Source organism: Elephas maximus, chromosome 4 (assembly GCF_024166365.1).
Source record: "Elephas maximus indicus isolate mEleMax1 chromosome 4, mEleMax1 primary haplotype, whole genome shotgun sequence".
Taxonomy (NCBI): Eukaryota; Metazoa; Chordata; class Mammalia; order Proboscidea; family Elephantidae; genus Elephas; species Elephas maximus.
This window is the reverse complement of record NC_064822.1, coordinates 168,619,302-168,630,623: the sequence shown is the minus strand read 5'-3', so window position 1 is coordinate 168,630,623 and position 11,322 is coordinate 168,619,302. Positions and strand designations below refer to the sequence as shown.

At 40.7% G+C, this 11,322-nt stretch overlaps 1 pseudogene; it reads left to right on the top strand.

Annotated features, from left to right (window-relative positions):
• Window positions 1–4,669: 4,669 nt before the first annotated feature.
• Window positions 4,670–6,489, top strand: LOC126076476 (reticulon-3-like; annotated as a pseudogene).
• The last annotated feature ends 4,833 nt before the right edge of the window (window positions 6,490–11,322 follow it).

Sequence of the window (11,322 nt, the reverse complement as noted above, 5' to 3'; positions counted from 1 at the left end):
TGCGTCTCTTTTGAAATGCATGAAGCTCAGCAGACCTCAGATGGAGCCTCTTTGTGTAGGTTGAGCACTCTATTAGGTGGTGCTTCCTGGATGTGTTTTATAAACTTTTGCCTTTTTTCCCTTTATTTCTGCGAGATAAGGCTTGCAAGCGTAAATGACTTTCCTGTGTGATTGTTAGGCACTGGGCTTGTTTTGGTTTTTCTGTGTCATATTTGGAAAGCCAGAGGTTCCCCATGTAACCTAATGGAAAGGCACCTGAAATAAATTCTCTATTTAGTTCTTACTGGTATATAATCATACCACAGATCGGTGGTGCCAGAGTGCCGCTCGCCTTATTGGCAGCTTGTATTACCAGATCGTATTTCTCAAAATCCATATTACCAGCCAAAAATTTAAATACTCTCTGAAAACACATGCCATCAAAAAAAATTTTTTTAATAAGAATTTGGTAATGAAATTATTTTATCATTTCTCCTTCCCTTACTTCTCCCAGAATTACTCCAAATCTCTCCCCTAAAGGCCACAATCTTCTGTAATCCCAACTCTTATGTTTTAGCAGAAGATGCTAATTCCCTTTCTTTACTGAGAGGATTGAAACCATTGGAAGTAAGTATTCTGATAGAATCTTGTCTTCTCAGACCACAATTTGTGAAGAAGACTGGGACTCTCTAGTATACATATGGAAACGCTGGTGGAATAGTGGTTAAGAGCTACATTGGCTAACCAAAAGGTCAGCAGTTCAAGTCTACCAGGAGCTCCTCGGAAACCCTATGCAGCAGTTCTACTCTGTCCTATAGGGTTGCTATGAGTTGGAATTGACTAGACAGCAACAGGTTGGGTTTTTTTGAGTATACATACCCCAGATGAAAATATGGCCTCACCTTTAATGTAGTGTATCTAGACTCATGGCGCCCTGCAAAGAGCACTTCTTCTCACCATGTTCATGTAAAATGTCTCTTAGTGGTTGAATTGGAAACTAATACTGTGGTTCTGTTGCCCTCTGCTTGCACATCCCAATCCTCTGCCGCTTTTGACCAAGAACTCTTTCTCAAGGTCCCGTGGTAAATATTTCCAGATGTAGAAAATTACCAATTTTTTTGGCTCTGGCTGCTAGATTAAAAACATCAGTAGTCCATGTGAACTACCATTATATAATGCACAGGAAAGGGAACAAAGGAATTAGAATTTAGTTAAAATCATTCTGCAAATTCAGCCAAAGTTGGAACTGCACCTCGAGGTTCTTGATCCTTTGCCTACTCTGTTTGCAAACACCCTTGTCAAAATTCTCTTTCCTGGTGTGCACACTCATTATGAGATCTCTAATCACAGCCTGGGAAACCCTGGTGGCATAGTGGTTAAGTACTATGGCTGTTATCCAAGAGGTCAGCAGTTCAAATTCCTCCAGGTGCTCCTTGGAAACTCTGGGGCAGTTCTACTCTATCCTATAGGGTCACTATGAGTTGGAATCGACTGGACAGCAAAGGGTTTGGGTTTTTTTTTTTTTTTTTTTTTTTTGTAATCACATCCTGGTTCTTCTAAAGCCATGAGAGTATTTTAAAAATAATATTTTCTATAATTTCTTGGTGCTCACTATCATATTTTAACTCAGATGTCACTGGGTGGCCTCTAGTCCATTGCTAGGTAAAACGGGTTTCAGCCTCTAATTCTAGTTTGTAAAAATCCAAAGCCTTCTCCAAGATTCTGAAAATTTCCAGGACTTATGTTCCCATAATCTCTTCTGTTCAGCTCTATATTATGTTAACCCGTAAGTGAAACTCGGCCTCTTCCTTAATTTCCATAGAAAAGTCTCTGCTCACCCATAATACAAATCATACAGAGTAAGTGTGGATCATAGGGAAGAATCCTAGCCTGCTCCACAAAGCAAACATCTTAAAACTTTCCTATCAGTTATTTCTGTTCTCTAGTGTCATTTCTGACCACCACACCACTAGTGATTCTCTGTTGGGCCTTAACCTACACAGCCCCCAACTTAATGTCTTCCCAAAAACTCTCCTCCAGTCCTACCCTCGTCCCTCTCCAGAAAACCCACACAAATAACTGTTTCTTCCATAGACAAATTCTGGTCTGAATTTTACATCAGTAAATTAGAACCCATGTTCATTTCTAGAGATAATTTAATAATTCATTTTGTCTTGCCTTCCTTCATTTTTTTGAATGAGGAAACTGAGGCTCAGAGATCCTAGGTGCCTCGCTTATTTTAGACCTTAGAACAGTGTTTACACAGAGTGCCTGCATGAGAATCACATGGGTTTTTTTGTTATGTTTATTGCTGATTTGGAGGCTGCACTTTTCACCTACTGAACCAAGGTCTACTGAGTGAGCTTCTTAAAAAATAATTAGGCACACAAAACCACTGCCTTGGACTTACAACTTAAGGTCTAGAAAAAAAAAATGCACAAAAGATTGTTACAAAATTTAATTTAAACCCAAGCTATATGTTATGACAGGTTGGATTTATGCAGCATCTGAAAAGTCTTTGGACAGCTTTGACACAGGATAAAGTAAATACCAGTGTCATTCTGGTGAACACCAGACTAGGAGTCAAGGCTAATTGTATGACCTTGAGTAAGTTACTTAACATCTCTGGACCTCAAGCTCCTAGGGGAAAATACTACTTTCCCTACTTAACTCCAAGGACTATCTGAAGGATAAAATGAGATCATGTGTGTGAAAACACTTGTGGGAGGAGGGGAAAATAAATAGCTCTCTACAACTGCTACATATTATTTCAAAGTCCTGTTTGAGCCTGGAAAATATCAATCTTCTGCTTGTTACTAGTGTGCTAGTAAGGCAGCCTGTGGAGTTTTTCAAGAAGCCTGTAAGATCCAAGTTAGGCAGCTCATTGCTCAGGCTGAGTAGCCAGAGAGGGGAATTCTTGATTCAGAACAGCACCTGTTTGTGATTAAGCTTTCAGAGGCATGTGCCTGAACTGAAGGCAACGCTGCAGAATTGGCCATAGCAACAGTCCCAGTTGTAAAACAAATTCCTCCCTTAAAGTGGATATGAAAGGTAAACATGAAAGGATTATTCTGTAACTACATGAAATAAAACGATGCTTGTTTAATATCCCCTACCATGCGCATGAGCACGCCGCGCGCTCGCGCGAAGGGAAACAACAGGCAGAGGCTTATGGTAAAGAAAGAGATCCCCAAAAAACAACAACTACCTGCAAACTCAGAAGAGCTCACTTGCACTCTGCTAATTACAAAATACATTTGCAGAGCGGGCATCCTTGGCATCCACCCTCTGAAAGGTTCTTCCTTCAAAGCTCAAGTTTGGTCAAATTTGGATCCTTGGCAGCCCCCCAAAAAACCCCAAAACTTGTTGAATTCAGGGTTGCTCAGCCTCTGTGTCAGAAATCTGACCATGGTTAAAGTAAACACGTTTGTTATAGCTTGGAAGACATGATGGATCTCGAATGAAGACCAAAGCCCTGGGCCAGGTGTGGAGAATAGTAATCCTAGGACCTCTAGTTGGGCCAGATGAGTTAGTACTGGCATTGGTTGAGAGCTGGGGCGGGCGGAGGGTGGGGGTGGGGGGCTGGGGAGGAGGACGGTAGAAAGAGATCCGTAGGTTTTTATTAGGGTTATTTTGTGAAAGAGTGCATTCTCTGCATCTAAAAAAAAAAAAAAAAGAAGAAGAAGGAAGGGACTCAAGTTGATGTTAGAGTGAAAACCTACACAGAAGTCTGTTTAAAAATTTAAAGAAAAAGGCCAGAATACAAGTGTAAGGTAAGTCAGAATTTACCAATCGAGCTATAACGACCAGTTGTAAGTACATGAGTAATATACATGATGTCCCAAACCAAGGAGAAGTCCTGATTTTTATAGGAAACACCCGGAAGATACCCAGGAAATCAGCAAATTGAATGGTGTGGCTGCTTTATGTTCCATCTATCTAGAAGCCCTTGAAAAGAAAGCCCAAAGCAAGTGACCAGTAAGAGAAAAGAGAGGTAAAAGCTAGTTGTGTCAAGGATCTATGAACAATCTTAATACAAGAAAGATGGTCTAGGAAAGCAGACCAGTGGGCCTTGGGGTGACCAAAGCCAAAAAAGGAACAAAGGAACTGTTCTAATTGTTAAAAAAAATTTTCTAATTGTCTAATTGTTAGCTACCATCAAATCAGCTCTGACTCATGGTGACCCCGTAAAAAACAGAATGAGAAGTCCTGCCCATCCTCATTTTCCCTGGGAGATCAGACTGTTGTGATCCATAGAGTTTTCACTGGCTGATTTTTGGAAGTAGATCGCCAGGCCTTTCTTTCTAGTTCATCCTAGTCTGGAATTTCCACTTAAACCTGCTCAGCATCACAACAACATGCAAGCCTCCACTGACAGACAGGTGGTAGATGCCCATAAGGTGCATCGTCTGGAATAGAACACAGGTCTTCCTATGGAAGGTAAAAACTCAAAAGCCATTGCTGTCCAGTCAATTTTGACTTAGTGCGATCCTATAGGAAAGAGTAGAACTGCCCTTTAGGTTTTTCAAGGCTGTCATCTTTATGGAAACAGACTGCTACACCTTTCTCTCATGGAGCGGATGGTGGGTATCAACCACCGACCTTTCAGTTAGCAACCAAGCGCTTTTAACCACTGCATCACCGGGGCTCCTTCCCATAGAAGATAAAACTCACTACCCACTGCCGGAAGATGGAAGGTAAATATTCCACCACTGAATCATCACTGCCCCCTACAGATGAACAATAACAAAGCAACAACAACAAAAAAAACCCACTGCTGTTGAATGGATTCTGATTCAGTGTCCCTGTAGGATAGAGTAGAACTGCCCCATAGGGTTTCCAGGGCTGTAAATCTTTACAAAAGCAGACTGACACATCTTTCTCCCACAGAGCGGCTGGTGGGCTGGTGAGATGCTGACCTTTCAGTTGGCAGCCAAGCATTTAACCACTGTGCCACCAGAGCTCCCCAAAATGAACTATAGTCATTTCTATTCAGTTAGAAGTTTTTCTTTTTTTCTCCATGAGAAAATGAGTGGTTACCTTGTAAGCTTAATCTAGCCATAAACCACTTGAATCCATTTTACAAAAAAAAAAAAAATGTTTAGGGCATCCAACAGACTAAACCCAAACCAAAACCCACTGCCATTGAGTCGATTCCGACTCATAGTGACCCCATAGGACAGAGTAGAACTGCCCCATAGAGTTTCCAAGGAGCACCTGGTGGATTTGAACTGCCGACCTCTTGGTTAGCAGCCATAGCACTTAACCACTATGCCACCAGGGTTTCCATCCAACAGACTAAGTAAATAAAATTGTGAGATGCAGTGGAAAGGCCACTTGACTAGGAGTGAAAAGATCTGGGTTCTTGTCCCAGTTATGTCAGTTACTGGCTGAGATGTGATTTCAGGCGGGGCATTTAGCCTGTCAGGACACCTTCTGGAAACCTGCAGTGGGGAACAGTGGGAGGGGATGGAGAGAGATGGAAAGATGATCTCCAAAATCTCTTCTACTCTGACAGTCTATGGTTCCAGTTAGTATATAAAATAATTCGGGCTATATATCAAAACATTACTAGAGGCCAACCCTGGGGAGTGAAATTAGGAAAGGGGCAAGGAGACAAAAGAAAACAATTGGAGAACACTTGCAGTGGAGTGAGGGGGAACACAAAGGCAGAAAGATTTTTAAATGAAATATTAAATAAGAAAAGTTGCAGTTAGCAGATAAAATAATTGAGAAAGTCTGGAAGGCTATATATCAAAACATTACTAGTAGTCAAAGTCTAGCACAGAGCAGGAGTGAATGGACTTGAGAGAGCCAAAAGTCTGGTTACTTTATTTCCTCTCCCTCCCTTGTTGAAAAAGTACATGGTATAGCCATTGGAGGACACTCAATCCCATCTAACTCCTCTTTGTCCTCTGGGCCCAACCTTCCTCAGCCAGTGACAGGGAGGGGAACTCCAGGGAGCTTGCTCCACAGCCTCCTGTGTGATATACCACCTGATTTTCTGGCATGATGTGAAGAAACCTGAGTTTGTCTTTTGCCCCACACTCATCATGCTGCTTTCCCTGCAGATTTCAGCGTCATTACTGTGGCTTCTTACTTCATTCTGGCTCTCCTCTCTGTCACCATCAGCTTCAGGGGTTACGAGTCTGTCATTCAAGCTGTACGCAAGTCAGAAGAAGGCCATGCACTTGAAGTCTGTTTTCAGAAGCTTGCAATAATTATGAAAGTGACCCCATCAGGACCTCGAAACTCATCATTTATCTATTTCTGGTGAAAGATCTGGTCAGCTTCTTGAATCTGTCTTCATGTGGCTGATGACCTAGTTGGTGAAGCTTTCAGTGGAATTATCCTTTTGATCTTTGCTGAACTATAAATCTTCAATGTTCCAATGAAACATACAAAACCCAGAATGATCACTATTTTGCCATCACCAGGGATCAGACCAAGTCAATTGTTGAAAAGACCCAAGCACAACTGCCTGACATTCCAAAGAAAAAAGCAGGATAAGCACATGGAAATCAATAGATTTTTTTACTAAATCACCATAGAACAGTTATAACATTGTGCTTGTACTATGAAGAAATATGTCCAGTGTCAGCTCGAGCCTGCCTTCCAAGCTCTTTTAATTTGGTGCTTTCTTACCTTCTTTCTCTTTACTCTCAGTACCGAACTCCAAAATGTATTAGATTAGAAACTGAAAGACTAAGGAAAGATTCAAATTAGTAGGATAAACCACTACCTGTAAGGGTGACAGAGCTTTTGCCCATATCTGGAAAAGGCAAAAGTTAAGCAGAATATAATGGAAAATAAAACATACCTCTTCAGTTCTTTTATCTAATATCTAAGTATTGATCTTAAACCACTCTCCCACCACAGTTTTTCCCTTCAATTTAAGTTAAGGAATAATGATTAACCTACGAAAAAATGATTTAGAGGTAGGAGTAGGGTCATGGCTATCTCGGTAACTTTTACATAATCCTTCTCATGCATTATTTCGACTCCCCTCTGACCTCCTCTTCCTGTCCCATAATAGAAGCAGCTATTTTTGTATCCTCTTCCTCAGCCTCACTGATCAAAATAACTTTCAATTCGCTTAATAACTCATAAGTGATACTGATAATCTCTGAATATTAAAATGTCATCTGATAAATAAGACTGGAATAGAAAAAGGGACTGGAAAGGGAGTCAAAAAGGGTCACTGAGGTGACCGTCATTCCCTTCCTCTCATCCCCTTGGGAAATAAAAAGATCTACCATTTGAGAAGGAAGTTCCTGCTTTATTTTCTCTGGACATGAGTTCTGAGCTTGAGTATGAGAACTCATTCCTGTAAGGTGTTTCCCACCTTCTTCCCCACCCACTTCGCCTCAGACTGAACTAACAAGGCTCTGCTATTCTTATGAAATCAAATGTCTATAACTTCTATTAAAAGTTGCCTCTAGGTAAATGGACATGCAAACAGTTCACTTAAAGTTGCTTAAATGAGTATATGTTAATAAATAGTTATAGTAAGTTGATTTATAATTTGGAAAAGAGTCTAAATATGATTAATAATAGAGAAGAATTTCTAACTGCTATGTGTCTGATGGTGGTGGCAACGGTGGTTCAGTGGTAGAATTCTTGCCTTCCATGTGAAAGACCAGGTTCAACTCATGCACAGTCACCACCGGTCTGTCAGTGATATATTTTGTGTTGCTATTTTTAAAGGGGGGGATGATGCCAAATAGGTTTCAGTGGAGCTTCTAAACTAAGGTGAAGTAGGAAGAAAGGCCTAGCAATCTACTTCTGAAAAGCAGCTGATGAAACCCTATGGATCGCAATGGTCCTATTCACAACAGATCATAGGGATGGTACGGGACTAGAGAGTGCTTTGTTCCATTGTGCATGGGGTCACCATGAGTCAGAGCTTGACTTGACAGCAGCTAACAACATGTCTCTGCTAAATAAAAAAAATCTCAAAAATGAGGTTTCTGTTCCTCTACATTTTAAAACCACATTTAAAAAATTGGTTTAAAATATATGCCCCCTGAACTGCAGTGAGAAAATTCTTATATTTGGCTTAATTCTTGCCCCCCAGTCACCAAAAAACACTTGGTGTGGTCATTGCCTCAGTAAGTCTCCCTTATAACGGAGCCATTTCCTCAAGTGTGATGGTTAGTGCTGTGTATCAACTTGGCTAGTCTGTGGTGTCCAGCCGTTTGGTCAACACTAGTCTAGATGCTGTAGATGTATTCTGTAGATGTGATTAAAATTTACAACCAGTTGACTGTAATTAAAGGAGATCATCCCTAATGACCTCCACAGGTCTGTCAGATTGTCACACTGTGGGGGCTTGCGTGTTGCAATGATGCGGGAAGCTATGCCACTGATATTTGAATATCAGCAGGGTCACCCATGGTGCACAGGTTTCAGATGAGCTTCCAAACTAAGACAGACTAGGAAGAAGGACCTGGCAGTCTACTCTGAAAAGAATTAGCCAGTGAAAACTTTATGAATAGCAGCGGAACACTGTCTGATATAGTGCTAGATTAGCCCCTCAGGTTGAAAGGCACTCAAAAAACAACTGGGGAAAGGCTGCCTCCTCAAAATAGAGTTGACATTAACGGCATGAATGGGGTCAAGCTTTTGGGACCTGCAGTTGCTGATGTAGCACAACTTAAAGTGAGAAGAAACAGCTGTAAATATACATTCATAATTGTAATGTGGAATGTATGACATATGAATCTAGGAAAATTGGAAATTGTAAAAAAATGAAATGGAACGCACAAACATTGATAGCTCAGGCTTAAAAAAAAAAAAAAAAAAAAAAACACCGTTGCCATTAAGTCGATTCTGACTCGTAGGGGGAAACCCTGGTGGTGTAGTGGTTAAGTGCTATGGCTGCTAACCAAAGAGTCAGCCGTTCAAATCCGCCAGGTGCTCCTTGGAAACTATGGGGCAGTTCTACTCTGTCCTATAGGGTCACTATGAGTTGGAATCGACTCGACGGCACTGGGTTTTTTTGGTTTGACTCATAGGGACCTTAAAGGGCAGAGTAGAACTTCTCTATAGGGTTTCCAAGGAGCAGCAGGTGGATTCGAACTTCTGACCGTTGGTTAGCAAACATGCCCTTAATCACCACTGTGCCATCTTAGGCTTAAGTGAGTTGAAATGAACTGGTATTTGCTATTTTGAATCAGAAAATCATATGGTCTACTATGCTGGAAATGACAACTTGAAGAGGAATGACGTTGCATTCATCATCAAAAAGAACATTTTAAGATTTATCCTGAAGTACAACACTGTATCCATATGCCTACAAGGAAGACCAGTTAATACAACCATTACTCAAATTTACATACCAACCACTAAGGCCAAAGATGGAGAAATTGAAGGTATTTACCAACTTCTGCAGTCTGAAATGGAGCAAATGTGCAATCAGGATGCATTGATAATTACTGGTGGTAGGTATGCAAAAGTTGGAAACAAAGAAGACACATCAGTATTTGGAAATATGGCTTTGGTGATAGAAATGATGCCAGAGATTGCACAATAGATTTTTTTCAAGATGAAGAACTCCATCACAAACACCTTTTTTCAATAACATAAACGGCAACTTATACACATGGACCTCACCAGATGGAATGCGCAGGAATCAAATTGACTACATCTATATGGGAAGAGATGTGCATCTAAATCCGCCAGGCGCTCCTTGGAAACTCTGTGGGGCAGTTCTACTCTGTCCTATAGGGTCACTAGGAGTAGGCATCGACTCGACAGCAGTGGGTTTGGTTTTTTTGGGTATGGAAAGAGACGATGGAAAAGCTCAATATCATCAGCCAGAGTAGGCCAAGGGCCTACTGCGGAACAGACCATCAATTGCTCATATGCAAGTTCAAGTTGAATGTGAAGAAAATTAGAGCAAGTTCATGAGAACCAAAGTATGAACTTGAGTATATTCCACCTGAATTTAGAGACCATCTCAAGAATAGATTTGACATGTTGAACACTAATGACTGCAGACCAGACGAGTTGTGGAATGACATCAAGAATATATACACGAAGAAAGTAAGAGGTCATTAAAAAGACAGGAAAGAAAGAAAAGACCAAAATGGATGTCAGAAGAGACGTTGAAACTTGCTCTTAAACATCAGGTAGCTAAAGCAAAAGGAAGAACTGATAAAGTAAAAGAGTTGAACAGAGATTTCAAAGGGTGGCTTGAGAAGACAAAGTGTTATAATGACATGTGCAATGACCTGGAGATAGAATACCACAAGGGAAGAACACTCTTGGCATTTCTCAAGCTGAAAGAACTGAAGAAAAAAATTCAAGCCTTGAGTTGCAATAGTGAAGGATTCTATGGGCAAAATCCTGGATGATGCAGGAAGCATCAAAAAAAGATGGAAGGAATACACACAGTCACTGTACCAAAAAATGTTCAACCATTTCAGGAGGTAGCATATGATCAAGAACCGATGGTACTGAGGGAGGAGTGCAAGTTGCACTGAAGGCATTGGTGGAAAACAAGTCTGCAAGAATTGACAGAATACCAATGTAGATGTTTCAACAAATGGATGCAGCACTAGAAGTGCTCACTCCTGTACGCCAAAAAATTTGGAAGACAGCTACCTGGCCAACCGACTAGAAGAGATCCATATTTATGCCTATTCCAAAGAAAGGTGGTCCAACCAAATGTGGATATTATCTAATAATATCGTTAACATCACACACAAGTAAAATTTCGCTGAAGATCATTCAAAGCAGTTGTAGCCGTACATCTACAGGGAACTGCCAGAAATTCAAGTCAAATTCAGAAGAAGACGTGGAACGAGGGATATCATTGCTTACGTCAGATGGATCACAGCTGAAAGCAGAGAATACCAGAAAGATGCTTACTTGTGTTTTATTGACTATGCAAAGACATTTGACTGTGGATCATAATAAATTATTCATAGCATTGCGATGAATGGGAATTCCAGATCACTTCACTGTGCTCATGAGGAACCTGTACATGGATCAAGAGGCAGTTATTCGAACAAAACATGGGGATACTGCATGGTTTAGAGTCAGGAAAGGTGTGCAGAAAGGTTGTATCCTTTCACCATACTTATTCTATCTGTATGCTGAGCAAATAATATGAAAAATATATATGAGAAGCTATACTATATGAAGAAAATTGTGGTATCAGGATTGGAGGAAGACTCATTAACAACCTGCAGATGACACAACCTTGCTTGCCAAGAGTAAAGTGGACTTGAAGAACTTACTAATGAAGATCAAAGACTACAGCCTTCAGTATGGATTACACCTCAGCATAAAGAAAACAAAAATCCTCACAACTGGATAAATAAGCAACATCATGAT